General features: G+C 37.7%; 1 protein-coding gene and 1 long non-coding RNA gene across 2 annotated transcripts in view; one reads left to right on the top strand and one right to left on the bottom strand.

Annotated features, from left to right (window-relative positions):
- The window catches only part of LOC113618350 (SAM domain-containing protein SAMSN-1), an 81004-nt gene that overhangs the window by 60776 nt on the left and 2033 nt on the right, over positions 1-18195 (bottom strand). The gene's annotated exons all lie outside the window — the stretch shown is intronic.
- Positions 8381-17611, top strand: LOC113618381 (uncharacterized). Its single transcript, XR_003431996.1, has 3 exons — positions 8381-8541; positions 15213-15269; positions 17532-17611. It is a non-coding gene; the product is annotated as an uncharacterized LOC113618381 (long non-coding RNA).

Genomic DNA, 18195 nt, shown 5'->3' with positions numbered 1-18195 from the left:
TATACATATATCCCCATATCCCCTCCCTCTTGCGTCTCCCTCCCACCCTTCCTATCCCACCCCTCTAGGTGGTCACAAAGCACTGAGCTGATCTCCCTGTGCTATGGGGCTGCTTCCCGCTAGCTATCTATTTTACATTTGGTAGTGTATATATGTCAATGCTAATCTCTCACTTCGCCCCAGCTTCCCCTTCCACCTCCCCATGTCCTCAAGTCCATTCTCTACATCTGCATCTTTATTCCTGTCCTGCCATTTTTTTTTTTTTTTTAGATTCCATATATATGTGTTAGCATATGGTATTTGTTTTTCTCTTTCTGACTTACTTCACTCTGTATGACAGACTCGAGGTCCATCCACCTCACTACAAATAACTCAATTTCGTTTCTTTTTATGGCTGAGTAATATTCCATTGTATATATGTGCCACATCTTCTTCATCCATTCATCTGTTGATGGACACTTAGGTTTCTTCCATGTCCTGGCTATTGTAAATAGAGCTGCAATGAAGACTTTGGTACATGACTCTTTTTGAATTATGGTTTTCTCAGGGTATATGCCCAGTAGTGGGATTGCTGCGTCATATGGTAGTTCTATTTTTAGTTTTGTTTTTTTTTTTTTGCGATACGTGGGCCTCTCACTGTTGTGGCCTCTCCGATTGCAGAGCACAGGCTCCGTACACGCAGGCTCAGTGGCCATGGCTCACGGGCCCAGCTGCTCTGCGGCATGTGGGATCTTCCCAGACTGGGGCACGAACCCGTGTCACCTGCATCGGCAGGCAGACTCTCACCCACTGTGCCACCAGGGAAGTCCTCATTGTAGTTTTGATTTGCATTTCTCTAATGATGAGTGATGTTGAGCAACCTTTCATGTGTTTGTTGGCCATCTGTATGATCTATTATTGATTTATATCGCATTTTTTCTTAAGGCTGAACATCTTTTAACATAAGTTTTTACCATAACAGCTTTCCAATAAAGTGTTTATCCTGATGTTATGCACATGGGAGACCTAATTTCCTCTTCTACCAACTCGGCTCCTGATTCTAGGACATCTAATTTTGAGCCTAGGAGCTTTCCTGCAAAGCATTCACTGGAGTGAAATATCTTCTTTCCTATTAAAAGAAATTATATTGGTCCCATCTCCACTAAAATGCTGGCCCCATAATTCTCTAAATATTAAAGCTTGACTTGAACTTGTTAACTCATCGTTGTGGGGATGACACTTTAGAAAACTAACACTTCTCCTTTGAAAGAGAAAATAAACTTTCTTTACAAGATGATAAATACTTAGGGGAAAATGTGTATTTTTTTTTTCTAGCTCTTAGCACAATCAGTCAGTATGTCATATGGTTCATGCAGAGCCAACTTCTTTATTTCAGCCAGCAAAGGTCATCTCCTCCGCTGACAATCAGCAGGTGAATACAATCCACCTGGAGATGGTACCAATTTGGAAACTGTAGAAATCTGTTGCTAGTCTTTAAGCCATCACACCTCTGGCCATCATGAGTGTAGCAACCCTTAATATGCTTTAACGCCTTTCCTGTGACACACTGTTTTGCCCTGGAGAGACAGATTTGGCAAAAGCCCTCTAGCAAACAAACACAGAGAAGACTAAGTGGGACCTGAATGCCCCACAGGCGTAAAATATTACTTCTCGACTCTTCTCATTCTCGTTGTATTCCAAGATATGGACGTGGGGCCCTATCTTATTTGTTTAACAAATATGTCTTGAATGTCTACTGTGGGCCTGGCAGTCTACCAGGTTTACAAAGATGGAGAGGCATGGGCACTGCCATCTAAGAGTTTACAGTTTAGTGAGAAGACAGACCAATAGAGTGACAATTCAACATAATGTGTTTTGTATCAACCCAGGGTATATGAGCAGGGAAAGCACAGAGGGCACATTGTTAATTTGTCTGAAGAAATAAGGAAAAATTTTACTAAGGAAGTAAAACTCTCAGGAGTACTTGACATAATAATGAGCCAAATAGGAATTTACCAGGCAGACAAGGGGAAATGCAGGGGGATTCCAGCAAGAAGAGTATATGAGGGCAAGAGGCATGAGAGTGTTTGGTATGGTCTGGGAGTGAGGAGTAATTCCCCACAGCAAGTGGGTGTGGGAAATGAGGAGAAAGACGGATGATGGGTCTGGCAGGTGGCTTAAGGCCAGACTATGAAGGATTTGGAGGCCATGTGTTATGGGTTGAATCGTATCCCTCCAAAAAGCTATGTTGAGGTTCTAACCCCCAGTACTTCAGAATATGACCTTATTTGGAAATAGGGTTGTTTCAGACATAATTAGTTCAATCGAGGTCATCCTTGATTAAAGTGACCACTTAATCTAACATGACAGGTGTCCTTAAAAGAAGAGGGAATTTGGACACACACATGCACAAAGGAAAGTCTACATAGAAACTCACAGGGAGAGGATAGCCATGTGAAAATGGAAGCACAAATTGGAGTTATGCTGCCACAAGCCTTGGAACACCTGGAGCTACCAGAAGCTGGAAGGAAAAAGGAAAAATCCTTCTGTAAAGGCTTCTGAGACATCATGGCCCTGTCAACACCTTGATTTTGGACTTCTAACCTCCAGAACTGTGAGATAATAAATATCTGTTGTTTTAAGCTACCCAGCGTGCGTACTTTATCATGGTAGCCTTAGGAAACTGATACAACATGTTAAATAGTGTAGATTTGAATGTAATGGGATCATAATTTATATGGGTTGGAAACTACTGAAGCAAGAGAGCAACGCGACCAGATTTGTGTGTTACAGAATGGGTTATGGCTGAAATGTGGAGCACAGATTAGAGATGGGGAATGGAGAGAATCTGCAACATTTCCGAAGCTTATTGACCAATATAGTTCCTCAGTACCTCCTCACCTATGAAACAAACAAAAAGGATCACCCTTCTCCTTCTCTCAGTTTGGCCCAAAACATTATATTAGAGCTCTCCTGTCTGCATAACATTACCTGGATAAAGAAAAGGGCATACTTTGAAATTCAGTCCTACCAGATCATTTTATTTAGTGATGGAAATGTCACAATGAAGACTGACAGTACTAATACAATAATATGGACATTTGAAATGATGTTGATATTGGTATTTTGATACTGATTTAAAAATTCAGTTAAAAAATCTTAGAACCCTGAAATGAATAAAATTAATTTTCCAGTAGCAAGCCATTTAGGTTCCCAAAATTGTTTCTTTTGCTCTTTATCTTAGTTGCAGAATCTGGTTTATATCCACATCTTGAAATGTCTATTCCTGTACACGTAAAAAACTTGTTAAGAAACACACTATCACTAAGATCAATACTAAGGAAACTGGATTACAGCTGTTATTTCTGTTAAGGGTATTTCCTAGAAATATCATGAACTGTGATAATTGGCAGCTTTGATGCAAGAAAATGACTTTTCTCCAATTGAAGTAGGTGGCATTCAAACCTATGACACTTACACTTCTAAGGCTACATACTCTTTAGGTGTTTTCAACCTCCTGAGACACAACATGTCATACTTGCATATATGAGTAAATAAGTTAATGAATATAAAACACATCTCCATATATCTTTCATCTCATTTACTGAATACCATAACTGACAATGTTACAAAAATATTAATTATATGACATAACCCAAAATGTAAATTATGTTTCTAATTGTATTATATTGAAGAAGCAATTTAATGTCACTTCCGTTTTTAAAAACCTGAAGCACAGAGTACAATACATTTAAAAATCAGTGAGATTATTAAGACTAAATAAACATGAAAAACTTGTGAACACAAGTTAATATTCAGATGTCTTGGACACATATGCAAAATCATAAAATTCACTTGGGAAAGTTAAGGCTGAGAGAGAAGAAGAATGTTGATTTAAGGAAACAGCTAAGGGCAGTACTGGATCTAAGGACAGCACTGGCCTCTTCATTTGTCATTTGTCATGAAAATGTAGTGCGGAACTATTGTCATGTGACCTTCCTCCCCACTTATTAAGCCATGGGTACACAAACAACAGGGGTTTTCAATTAGTTGTTCCTACAAAATGACATTTTAGAGAGGTTGGAGGCCTTAAGTGGTATTGTATGACAGTTTCTTACCCTGCAAAACAGGAAAGAACAGATATAAAATATTTGGGAGCAGTTGTGAACATGGATATTGATAGAGGAGTGCCTTGTCTCTCTGTGATTGACACATGTATCAGCACCCATAGCGGTAGAAAAACTACCTAAATAGGAAAAGACTGAACAAGTAATACAGGCACAATTCAGAGTGCTAACAAAAAGTAAACCCAAAATGCCCTATGTCTACATGGGAGGCTGAGTTAAGTATACATACCCACTGGCATTCATTCATTTTTTTCATTCCTTCTTCCAAACACCATATTTTACTTCCTACTGTGTTGCCTAGCATTGGAAATTATCTTCATTTTAAAAATTGCCACTTTGCATATATTATTTGCACTTTAGAAAGAAGAAGATGACTAGTTCTGAACCCATGCAATTGATTTCAGATCAGATCATCTAAGAGAGAAACTTGGATGCCTCCAAAATATTGACTTGAAAGAAGAGTTATATGGATACAGTTTAGAGTTTAAAAGCCAACATTTTGCATACTCATATATTCAGTCTAGTTTGTTATTAAAGTATAGAATGAGACAAGAAGAAGATAGATTTTTGGAAGAGGAAAATGAACAAACATTTATTGATAACGCTGCTGTAGAGCATTACATCTCAATCCTCTTAACAACGTATAAAGTGTTATTATCTCCTATTTTACAAAGAAGAAACTGAGGCACAAAACAGCTACCTCACCTAAAGTCAGAAACGTAACAAATGGCCAAGAATTGATCTCAGGGCTGACTTCACTATACTACACAGCCAAACCTTTCATGTAGAATAAAACTCACAAACAAATTAAGGAAGAACACAGCAAGCCAAAAGCAACCCCACTCATTTCTTTAGCAGTCAGCTGTACATATAAACCTTGGTTTTGTAGCTAGAGAATGGGCCACCTCCCCTTCTTCTGCTCTAGTCCCTTTTCTCACTCTCTATTTTGTAGTTCTTTTCCAAGGCCTCCCTACACTGTCACTTCCTCCTAAGATCCCAAAGGAGTATATTTCAGGAGCAGTCAGAGAAGGAAATTGAGGGCAGAGAAGGGTAACTCAAAATCAACCCAGTAGGAGAAGTTGTAGCAAACACATACTTACCAGACAGCATGCAGGCTTTGAAAGAATGGAAAAAGGACTGAGGAGGTAACTGAAATTGAGCGGAGGTGATAGGGAGAAAAACAAAAGGGACACACCACAGAACGCGTAAAGCTGAGAAGAAAACACATTTTGATTTCTGTATACCATATATAAGTCCTGGAAAATGTACTGAAAATATTTCAACGATTCATCCTCTGTTGATAAAGTTAACATTTACTCTGGGAGCAATACTGAAAAGTTGAGAGTCAGTAGTAAAGTTCAAAAGTAGGTCAATGAACTCAACAAAATTCTTCATTTACACCTGCATCTATAATTACCACCCTGGTCTTGAGATACAACTTTCTAAAAATGTATTTGTTTCCTTTTAACTTTGGTTCCTGGGGTTCTTGGTCACCATCAATATGCCAGGCAGGGAGCTAAGCACCTTTACATAAAACATCTCTCACCATCTTAATGATAAGTCTGGGAGAAAGGCTATATTTTTCCCGCTACACCGAAGAAACAACTGGGACTCAGACAGTAATGTGACTGTGTATGCCATGGATTCCAAATTTAAACTCAGGATTTCTTCCTTTAAAGTCTAATGGCCTTCCCCTTATACTGTGTTGCATAAACTTCTAAACATCATGGTGAGTACAATGCTAGCCATACGAAAAATGCAAAAATATTCTGTGGATGCTAGCGTTTACTAAATGTTGGAGATTGATAGGTTTTGCTTTAAAAGGCAAGCTAATGTACATTTGCCAGTGGGGTGGAGAGAGGGCAGAAATCTAGACAGTGGAAAGAACAGGGACATATCACAGTTTATTCACTTCCAATTCCATACACGCAGACTGAATTTCTAGTTAGTTCTGTTACTGGTAAAGACATAAGCTCACTCTTCTAACAATTTGCCTGGATACAAAGACCAGAATGTTGCTTGACAACTCTTTGGCAGTAACCACATTTGGGCTGTGGTTCCTTTGGCTGAATTTAAATTCAGCTGTATTTTATTCAAGGGAGACTCTTTCCCACTTCCATCTGAACTGAATTAATGCATAATAAATACAGGCATCAAATTTACTAATTGCGGTGAATAAGGATATCCAAGGGTTACATGTCAGGAAAAGCACATTACAGAACCTAAGCATTCAATTTCAAAAAGCCTTTTAACACAAATGTTTCAAAAGTATCAGCTTTGTTACCATTTCACACCAATGATTTTTATTTCCCAAACCTATTCTGACGTTTAAAGGAACATTAAGAAAAAATACATATTGCGTTATATATGGCTACCACCATATAATGCCACTTAAAAGTTGGTTTGGAATAAAGATAAAGGCAGAGGAAGGTTGGCTATGGAGAATCAAATGAAACCTTTTTCACATATTTCTTTTTGAGTTATGTTAGTGTTATATGATGCAAAGAAACACACACACACACACACACATACACACATACACACACACATACCACCTCAAGATCCCATTCAAACCTATCAACTTGGTTCAAACATCTCAGGATTTAATGATCATGACCAAATGATATTGGAAACTCTTACTAAAGTAAATGGGCTCTGTAATTAGCAAAATTGGACATTTTCTTTGACTCTCTGACAGAGGGAATGATTTTTGTTCCCCAGCGATCGGGTAGAACACTGTGTTAAGGGCCTTAGGTCATAGAGGAATGTTGGCAGAGAGTTCCATGCCACTAGAACAATAGGAAGGCAATCCACTAAGACATCTGTATTAAGGAGTTGGCAGAAGAGACAGTTGAGAAATGGGAGCATAAAAAATGAAAGTCACCCATAAATTGGGGAAAGTTTCACCAATGAGTAAGGTGAATGGTTTTTACCCAGCTTGGATATTAAGCTCAAAAGAAAACAACAATGACCCAGTTAAGAAAATCAGATTCTATTTAGAAGGTGACTTAAAAAAATAAGTATTATCATAAGAGCTATTTATATTCAAAAGCATTTTGTAAAATCTGGAAGATACATAATTGGCCGGTCATTTGTTATACCCTCTGTCCAGGGGTTTTTCTACTCTGTGATTTACCAAAAGTCCCAAACACTCTCTGATAGGAGTTTCAACCAAATCAGTTTGGAAAGCACAAAACTATTTCTGGGGAAATATCAGTGGCACCCACTAAGGGCTCTGTACACTTCCATATAGGCTGATCACAGGAGTCTTTAGTACTGAGAATTCCCAACGGCTGCCCAGTGCATTCCTTTGCTGTGTTCTCAGTGTGAGATCCCTAAAGTGACTCGACTATCTTATAGGTATGGGACTTGGAAGACTTTAAAATCCCAGCTTGGCCCTGTAACAGGGCTTGGGCAACTTCCTCAACCTTCCGAGGCCTATTACCTCATTTGGAAAATTGAATTATCTACTTTTTGGGATTGTCGTGTTTATGAGATTAAATAACTTCTGAAAGTGATATACATATGAGAGCTTCTCAAAAAGACTTCCTGGATTGGTGAAGGTGAAATTGAAAAGTCAGGGAATTCTTTTCTTCTATGCAGAGATGATTCTCAAACTTTGGTGAACATAAAAATATCATCTGAAGAGTTTGTCAAAGAATGTTCATCCTAGAAATTCTGATTCAGTAATCTGGAGTGGGCAGACCTTGGTAACAAATACCGTAGGTGATTCCGATGTGGTTGGTTCATGAAACCACACACAGAGAAATAGTTTTAAAACATAATACTCTAGCCAGATTTTAAGGCAGATTGTTTTATTTGGAATCATCAGACATACTGTGATTCTTTCTTTCAATGTCTTTTCTCTCCTTCAAATCTTCAGGCTTCCAAACCCTCTAATTCTCATCTAGAATGAGTTCCCTAAGTCCCACTCCTAAATAGAAGTATATCAAGTTTTCACATCCAAGCAGCATTGAGTTCTAGTAAGCATGCAATGGCAAGACATCAAGTTAGAAGAGCACTACACATTTCCTCCTGCCTATTTATTTTAAAACTGGATAAAAATAAATTAAAAGGTGTTCACCATTTTACATATTAAAATATAAGGCTCTGAGTTTGGGAATATTTTCATGGGAATCAGGTCCTATTCCCTAGATGATGGCTTAATATAATTCACAACTGCTATTTATTCCTTCACAAAGTTGATTCATGAATATTTATCCTGGACGAGATCTTAGTGGTTACCTAGTCTTACCTATTTGTTTTACAGCTGAAGAAATCGCAACCTATACCATCTGGCTTATCCTCCAACTCAGAATCTTCACCAACGAAGAAGTTTCCCATCCAAGGGAATCCTAATCGAGAAGCCAGTCTACGCTCAGAAAAATTTCCCCACTGAACCAAGCTTTGTTATCCCACGTCAGAAAGGAATCTGGTATCTTAAATTACAGTCATAAATCCTTCATATAAATAGAATGCAGGACATTTGGGTTAATTTCTTTCATAATGCCTTAACTCATGGGATAAAAAAGTAGGATCATAGATTTATTCCACAAAGGAATACACTCCTCCAACAGAATAAAATTACCTTTTTACTTCAATAATTGAAAGTCTAGCATTAAAGAGCATTAAAAAGTTATTTGCTCTGAATAGAGATCCTCTGCCACTTTCCATCGTAAAATCTGAATGCTTTTTGGGTAATTGCTGCTTTGGGTTATTTCCCCATTTTCTTTCCATGTGTACAGACAATTTAGAGCTGATGATATTTTTAATATGAATCTTTATCTGCTGTTTTCACAGATTATTTTTGCACTTTTCAGAGTGTGTTCTGCTAACCCAGGCCCACACAGCTTGCAAAGATCCCCAGAACTCTTTCCTCTAATTCTTTTCACTCTTTATAAAGCTTTGAAAGATATTGATTCTGCAAATGTTGAAAAATTAACTTATCAAAAAATAGCACACATAAAATGGGGACTGGCGAACGAAACCCTAAGAATATTGTTTTAACTGGAAATTGTACCATTAACTGCTACAACTTACTGTATTCCTGTTATGGCTCTTTGTGATATATTTATCACTGTGTGGGAACAGTTTAATCTACTCCATACAGAGAGCAGTAGGAGGTCTCAGTGGCCTCAAAATATGATGGCCCTCACCACAAACAACTGATCTAAATTTCTTGCAGGTGGCAGGTCTAACTTTTTTCCAAAAGGAAATAACCCTTCTCTAAAAGTCAAATTTGTTTTCAAAGCTGCTGTGGTGTCTTTAACCACTTCTTTTTCTAGTTTTTCAATTGACACCTTGTCATGACTTACGGTGGGTTGCATCAATCATTCTGGGTTCTTACAGAAAATGTTTTGTGGTGGTGACTATCCCATGCAAGAAACTAAGTTCCCTTTGTGGGTGACTGCGTAGGTACCTCTGATTTCTTGCCAAATCATCCAGAATGCCACAAATCCATTAAATCTCTCCACAGGGAGGAAAAAAATTCCCACACCCTAGAGAGAGAATTTATGGGTTCATTTCAATCACCACAAATGAAAGCCACCCTTAATATTCATTAGAGATTTTTATGGTGGCAATATGCATTATCTATTCCTATGCCCCTCTGAAAGGCCAATTTCCCTTGAAACCTTGCATGGCTCCAAGCCACTCTTTGTAGAAACCATGGCCTATGTCCAAGTGGAGTCAGAGGGGGCAAATGGATGAAATTTCCTTATCCATTGGTAATGATTCCGTTAAGCCATTGTGGTGGCTATGAGCTTCTAAGTTTTAAAAATGAAAGGACAGATTTGGAATGTACAGTCATGTCATTGTATCACTTCTCTGTCGTCATCTGTGACCATATGTCCTAAAGTGAAAGGGGCTTTTTGGTTTGCATGACCAAAGATGGCTTTCAAAACTGACATTTCTTTCCTTTGGAGAAATGTGTATACTGGGGACCTAAGTCTACGAGCCTGAGAACTATTCATTTCTTCTTTTTCTACCACTACCTTTCAAGTCACCATCATCTTGCATCTATTTTTCTCTTCCAATCTGTTTTCATCACTGTATGGAAAGCACTCTTCTCAAAATAAAAAGCATCTAAACAAGAAACAAACAAACAAAAAACACAAGCCATTAGCTTAAAACACTTCTTGCATAGCTCCCCCTTGTTTTTAGGAGATGAACAACAAAATTTAGCATAACCTATGAGGCCGTAAGTGGTCTGATCCTCCCTTGTGCCTCATCTCCTTGCTTTTCTTGTACCGCATCTGTACTTACCTGTGCCACATCTTCTTGCTCTCTCTCCCCGCCATGCTGACTCTCATCCTCCCTCCTTTCGGCTAGTTAACTCCTGTGCTTTTTACATCAGATTTGAGCTCAATCATCATCACCCCTGAAAGTGTATCCTGACTCCTCAGCTGGATCAAATCTACCTATATAGGCTTCCATAGAGCCATGTGGCTCTCATAGCTCTCATCAAAGTTACCATTTCATTTTTATTTGTGTGGTTATTTCTATTTTTGTTTCTGATTGGACTATGAGGCTGGCAGTGTTTGTTCTGCTCAACATTGTATCTTCCTCACCTGGAACAATGCAAATACTTCAAAACAAATTGTTGAGTGAATAAATAAATGAGTTCCTGACTTTAATCCATTTTGCACCCTGGCTAAAAATCCTTTTCAGTGGGTGAGATGTGGGCTTCAATTTGGGTTGGGCTTGAGGTGAACTGCAAAAAGGCCATATTTCTAATCTAATTATTCATCAGTGTGGTTGTGTTTAATAGCTGGGAACCATGAGATGCATAAAGATCTTACACTGAATATTCATAAGGGCTTTAAGGGTGAATTCAACCAGTTGCTTTACAATTTCATAGGAAGGCAAGGGGACATGAATTTCTTTCCTTCATTTTTCATTCTCTTATGAAAAAGATGTGTTATGCCTGAGAGTTATCTTCTGACTCTAAAATAAAATGCCATGACCTGCATATGTGATATGGCTATGACAAAATATATGAAAGGAGTTTTAAAAAGCTAAAATTGTTTTACATATGTAAGACACTGCTGATACGGTGATAATTTGGAAAGTCAGAAAAGGGCAATGGGGAGCCCAGTACGTGTACTCTGAACCCCACCTTCTTTTTGTCTGCATGTCTCAGAGATTCACAAGCATGGGGTCACCAGGGCACCTCCGAGAAGCTATAAGCGGGGTCTCACCCTACCCAAACTAGGCAGTTCTGGCTTTCTTATCTATAGGGAGAAAATTGGGCAAACTATACTTATACATTTTAAAAATTAGTGAAAATTAGTAAATGTACATTTACTACAACATTATCTCATATGATACAAAATTGCTGAGAATTATTGATGGTGAGACTCTGACATCAGGTGTGGCATCTTTGTGGTCTCACAGCCCAGAGAAATACCTGACGTATCGTAGACATAATGCTGTTTTTCACTGCATGAAAGGTAAATAATTATAAACACATAATTAAAACTTGTAATTAAATAGTACTAATCATCACTAGAAATAGTAGCTCTTCTTCGTTACGTTCCAACTGTGTGTCAGGTATAGTTAAACATTTTGCATCCAATTTTTACAAGAACTCCACAACGAAATCTTCATTATGCCTATATAGATAAGAAACTGAAACTCAAAGAATTCAAGTAACTTAGCAATCACACAGACAGTAAGCAGTGAGGCTACAGTTCAAGTCTAGGCTTCTTCGGCTCCACTACTCTTAGTTTCCACCATGTACAGCTCCTCTTTGCCACCATGTTTATTTTTCTTTCTGCTGAACTATTTAAAGATAACTTTGTGATAGGAAAGGTCTGGACTGAGAGTTAGGAGGTTTACGTTCAGTACCACCTCTGCCATCATCTGCTGTGGGACCTCAGGTAATTCACTTAACCTTCATGCGCCTCAATTTCTCCATCTGTAAGATGGCAGTGATGTTTTGCCTAGTTCACAGCGCCAGTATAAAATGAAATGTGGGAAAAGTTATACTGCATCTCAAAGGCAGGGACTCTATTTATTAAGTGATTAAGCCCCTATCTTGAATTGGCACTTTCAAATGCATCATTTCATTTTATACTGAAAGTTGGGAACTAACGTCTTCATTTTTCACAGATGAGAAAGTATAGATACATTACTAGCCTAATCTCGAAAGTTACAAAGTCATGCTCTTTGCAGGAAAACGGACTCTTACTGATTTGGGTTTAAAATCTAGTCCTGCAACCTACTGTTACATTACATAAATTATTTAATCTCTTTTACCATTAAAATGGGAATAATAATACCACCTAACTGAATCATAACACAAAGATAGCATATATAAAAGCACCTGAAATATAGTCAACTGCTAACTCAATGGAGATTATGATCGTCATTTTATCGACATGTCTGCATGATCAGGACAAGATCTCAAAGGTGCCACCTAGTGTGTGTGTGTGTGTGTGTGTGTGTGTGAGAGAGAGAGAGAGAGAGAGAGAGAGAGAGAGAGGGAGCGAGAGAGAGAGATGGGTGATGGTGGCAGAAGAGGATGTTTCACTCCAGCCCAGCACTCTTCACACTGCACGGCCCCTGCTCTTCTGCCACCCTCTACAATTGTACTTAAACTTCACCCACCCATTTGTCAAAACAAGGTTTTGTCCTCTGAGATGGCATTCAAAAGGATTTAAAAAAATAGTTCTTCTTGAGTGGCAGAAACCTTCTTAGTTCCTGAGAATGGAAATATAGACATTTTGGTTCATGAAGAAGTTTTCATGGTCAGGAGAATCTGGCTGTATCCCAGGTGAAGTCTGTATTCACATACATAGTTGCTGGTTCAGAACATGAGGAAGTAGCCAGGACAGAGGAAATGTAGTTGGTCAGGAAAAAGAATAGAAAATAAAAATCCAAACCTAAAATAGCTTATGTAAAAAAAAAAAAAAAAAAATAGAAAGAAACCAGGTCAACAATGGGCACCTGAAAAGTGAGAAGACAGCTACTTTGAAAAAGCTGAAAGAAAATCTTTATGTACTAATCTCTTTCTGCACATAGGCCTTATCTTCCTTGGTGTACCCTCATAGCCCAAATACTGAAGATAAAAAGGAGTCTTAAATATCATTGATAGCTCTCCCTCTTTCTAAAGATGAGGAGGTAGCAGGCCATGGAGATTAAGCATCCTGACCCAGAGAGATCCCAGTAAGTGACAGAGTTGAGCTCACAACTGGCTCTCCTGGCTCCAACCTGTGCTCCTTTGATGTGTAACATGGCTTCTGACACACTATGCTGCACACTCAAAATATGACTTTGTCTTTAGCTTGCTTAGCAATAATTGAATTTTGAGCTTGCTTCTCTGCCACAGAAGAAATTCTACCAATACTTGGGGCATTCTCCAAGGCTCATTATATAAAATGTTCTAACATTTAGGCCTCTCTCTTCCCAAAGGCCAATGTCCAGTATTAGTGATTTGCTTTATTCTTCTGAACCGCGCAAAAGAGTTAGGTTCTCAGTAAGGAGGCACTTGAGGTCTCCCATGTTCAATGAGCATAACTGGGTCCCCTTCAGATTGACATTCATTGTCCTCCTTTGTCTATCTGAGAATCCAAAGAAGCAAATTTCAACTTTCTTGTAGAAGCCAAAATGTAGTTCTAATTGATTATCATGGGTCCTATATCATTATCACAAGAGCTATTCTAAATTACAAATATTTTATGAAGACTTTAGAAAGATTTTATTTTGGGGAGTACCAATTCAACTTTCTCCTTAATTTGATGCACTTGCGTAAATAAGCACAGAGAAAAAACAACAACAAAACAAAGAGAGAAGTGGGACAAAACCCTTAGGGCAATTCATGAAAAAGAGGGATTCTTGGTTTCTATAACAGTTTTAGAACTAGACCACGGGTCTGTTATTTTCACTTATATTCGTGAGGTTTGTGTAACTGGGAAAAGCCAAACATTAGCCCAAATAATTTGATTCGTTTGCATTCTACATTGTCCTGCTTCAAAAGTCTAATTTAAAAATATCTCTAGTTATCCTGGACTTCTAGAATAAGACTTCACACTTACAGAGCAATTACATTTTCTCATTTTATCTTTATATTTATTATACAAGATTTTATTAGAAAAATACATTTAAACATTTCATAAACATTTCCAAATTACTCTCCTCAAACTCAACCTAAATAATTTCCATAAATCTGATATCTTGCATTATTATAAGGTCTCATAATTTAAATGTTTCTTCCATAACTTCTTTTTTTATTTTTTTAAATTTTTAATTTTTTAAAATTAATTTATTTTATTTATTTTTGGCTGTGTTGGGTTTTTGTTGCTGTGCGTGGGCTTTCTCTAGTTGCAGTGAGTGGGGGCTACTCTTTGTTGCGGAGCACGGGCTCTAGGCGCGCGGGCTCAGTAGTTGTGGTGAATGGGCTTAGTTGCTCTGTGGCGTGTGGGATCTTCCTGGACCAGGGCTCAAACCCATGTCCCCTGCACTGACAGGCAGATTCTTAACCCCTGCGCCACCAGGGAAGCCCAACTTCTCTTTTTTAATGTAAATGTGTTTGCACATCTGGCCAGATCTTCTCCAGGATTATTTTATATACAAGTATCACAATATGTTTCCCATCTTAGTGAATTTTTATATTGAGGATTGTGATTATTTGTTTTTCCTTTTTACCTTTTTTCATAAGACCCCATAAACTCTCATTATAAATATGAAACGGTAGATTCTTCCTCCCACATACATATTCATAGCCTAAGTGGCTTAGGAGGCACTTGACGTGAGTTTGCTAATGAGTGAATAAATGGATGAATGAATAAATGAATGAATGAATAAGCTGTTGCAGCATCTCCCATTTTTCAAATTCTTCTCTTGGGTAAATGTTAATTTTCCTTCCATCAAATACCATTGGCTATAATTAAAAATTTGTCATGTAAAATACTCATAATTAATTATTTGTTCTTGTTCATTTAGGACCTTAAATTATTTTTAGGATCTTGATTCTCAAGTTAATTAATTTCCGTGCAGATTGTAATAAGTATAAATATCTTTTGGTATTTTTCTATCACATTTTCCTATTTTTCCTTCTGCATTTCTCAGTCCAGATTATCATTTACTCTGCCTTCCTTTTCACAGGTTGTCCAGATCCATTCATTAAAACCTGTTCTCTTTCCATACCGCCGTAATTCCAAGGTAAGCAGATACAAGTTTAAAGCTGTTCTAACAAATAGCTTTTGCTGTTAGAGTTGCATACAAGGGCGTTAAACTATGAGGAATCAGGCATTGATGGTTCATAGCCTGTCTTCCTCTGCGTGGATATGGGAACAGTCTTCTTGGTATGTGTTATTCACTGGGCCAGTAAAAATATGCCTATCAGTGGGACACAGAGACTTTTGTCAGGAATCTAACATCACTAATGTACAAAGAAAATGATAACAGAGCCTATGAAATTAATTTTGCATTTTTTCTAAACCACGTGCCTCCTTACTCTCTTTTTACTGGTCCTCTCATCCTCATTCCTTTTCACACATTTTTTTCTTCAAAGTGTACCACATGAATACTTACTCATCCATATGTATTTTTAACCTTCCATACTAGTCATCAAACAGGTAGAGAAGAAAGGAAGTTCTAAATGAGAAAACAGTATAAACAAAGCTATGAAGATGGGAAACAAATCATTGTGTTTGGCAAAAGGATGGTATCACTGTGCTTATAGCAGAGTGTGTGTGTGAAAGAGACTGGTGAGAATCTAGTTAGAAGGCAGAATAGGTGAATGAGTTTGCTTTTGAACCTGTCGATGTTGGGGAGATGCTTAAAAGTTTGTAAGGGGAGCGGTAGCACTAGTAACACTAATGATTCTGAGCTTCAGAATCATTATTCAGGTAGCATTAATCAAGTAGATTAGTCAAGTAAATTAATCTGGTAATGATATGTCATGTTGATTGAAGGAAGTAGACTAGACTAGGGTCAGAGATACTGGGAGAGATTGCCAAGGTTGAGAATAGAAAGACAAAGTAGAAGATAGGCACAAATAGCTTATCCTGGTTTTGTCACCTCTCTCCCATAGATCAGTAGTTTTGGGGGGACAGTATTAAAACTCTGAAACCACTTAGCAGTGGGGCTGTAGGACCCAAGAACATTTTTCTATGTCAATAATTAGAACATCCACTACTCCCATTTGAATGGAAAGGTTAACTGTAAAATCTTTGTTCCTTTATTTCTTGGTTAACTTTAGCACACATCCTGTTCCTCTCACTGAAACAGTTCTGTAAAAAAATCTTCCATTCTCCACACTTTCTCTTTTGGTGCAATTTTGATGGGTTCACATAATACTCCAATAAGACCTTTCAGCTCCACTCTTATCATCCTCTTCTTATGCATTTTAAGATGCTTTAAGTAGAGCTTTGTTTATTTTCTCACCTTGAGATTTGGTATATAAACTTCACTCATTTTTCTTTGACTTTTATGTAATTTGGTTTCTCATTATTATAATTTTTCTATCTATGCTGCATTTGAATTCTTCTGTACATGGGTCTCTGTTTTGTTCTTTCAGGCCTTTGACTTTCCTTCTTTCTGAAAGAGATTTTGTTACTATCATTTTTAAATATATCACACTATTTTTATAAAATAGATTCTGGAACATTTTAGACATTTGAAGGGAAAAAGGGATATTTATTCCCCTTTTTCATGTCAAGATTACTTCCATTTCTTAATCTGATAAACTATTTATTCTTCTTATAAATCTGAAAAAAGTATCCGAGATTTTGAAAAATATATTAGCTACTCTTTTAATATTACCTTAAAGGAAGACCGCATCTCCTTTGCAACACACAAATTTATTCTTTCTTGCCCTTATTCCCAACTAAGTCTGTGGCTCACTTTCTTCTTTTTTGTTATGATGTTTCAAATTCTCAGCACGCAGGATTTCATAAATGCCCTTCAATCACTCTCCTTGTAAGTTGATTGTAAACACTTGGCTACAAATATTATTTTTGGTTACCTCCACTATTACCTTTCTTAAGATGCATCTGAAATTCTCGACACCACTCATCTTGGATGTTAGAAAAGATCGACATCCCTAAGTAGTTTTTCCTTTCACATCTCTCTTGTGGAATTTACACTTTCATAAATCTCATCTTTTGCCTTTCTCAATTTATATCAAGTCTGTAATCACATATCTCTCCCCACTCCTCAGATCCCATAGACCTTATACACAACTAAACTGCATGTTAAACATCTATGTGTGTCTCATTCTCCCCTTGTTGACTTCTGTGAAGAGTCCTTCACAAATAATACATTTCCCTGTCTGGATTCAATTTGTTTATGGTATCTCAACTGAGTAAAATGTTGCTCCTTTCCAAGCCCAGTACAAGCCTCTTGACCCTTTGATTTAGGTATAAATATTACCTACTATCAACTGAGTCCTGACGTGATTTCGTTTAATCTTCCCAACAGCCTTTGCACAGCAGACCTCGATAACCTTGTTTTACAAATGGGTATTTTCAGTATGCAAAGAATCACTTGGAGGAAAAGAGATGAGTAGGGTCTGAAACCAATACAGAATTGGAATTTGTGCATTAAAGAGGGTAAGGAGTTTGCCCAATCTCACTTTGCTAGTGATGTCGGCGTTGGCATTACACCCAGCTCTATAAGAACAAGCTTTGAGAGTGTGAGCCTGAAGTGGGCTAGCAGGGAGGTGTACCTGGGTGAATAAGGACTGTCTGGAAGACAAGTCACCTTCAGGCCACCTCAAAACTCTGATTTAATGATGGGATCAAAAACAATGCAATCCACTATTGCTGAAATTTCTGACATCGAGAAACTAATTCGTGGATTGGTTTTATTTCCCCAAAAATGTGGGGTTTAGGCCCAGCTCCAATGTATCTGTATGTGTAGGTACATTTAGAAAAAAATCTGGTCACACTTTTACCCTATAAAATTGCAAAAATGTCACTGCTGACTACCTGCCATTGATAGTAAGTAACACTCATTTGAGAAGACTTTTCCCTCAACACTATCTGCCTTCTGTATCTTGCCTAGAATGACAGTTAAAGTATAACCCAAATAATAGCCTTGTAATTACTACAGAAAAAAAAAGACCAGCTATGCTAAAATGAAA

This window comes from Aethalodelphis obliquidens, unplaced genomic scaffold (genome assembly GCF_003676395.1).
Source record: "Aethalodelphis obliquidens isolate GAN/ISIS:26980383/991018 unplaced genomic scaffold, ASM367639v1 scaffold1, whole genome shotgun sequence".
NCBI classification, from domain to species: Eukaryota; Metazoa; Chordata; class Mammalia; order Artiodactyla; family Delphinidae; genus Aethalodelphis; species Aethalodelphis obliquidens.
This window is presented reverse-complemented; position numbering and strand designations above follow the sequence as displayed.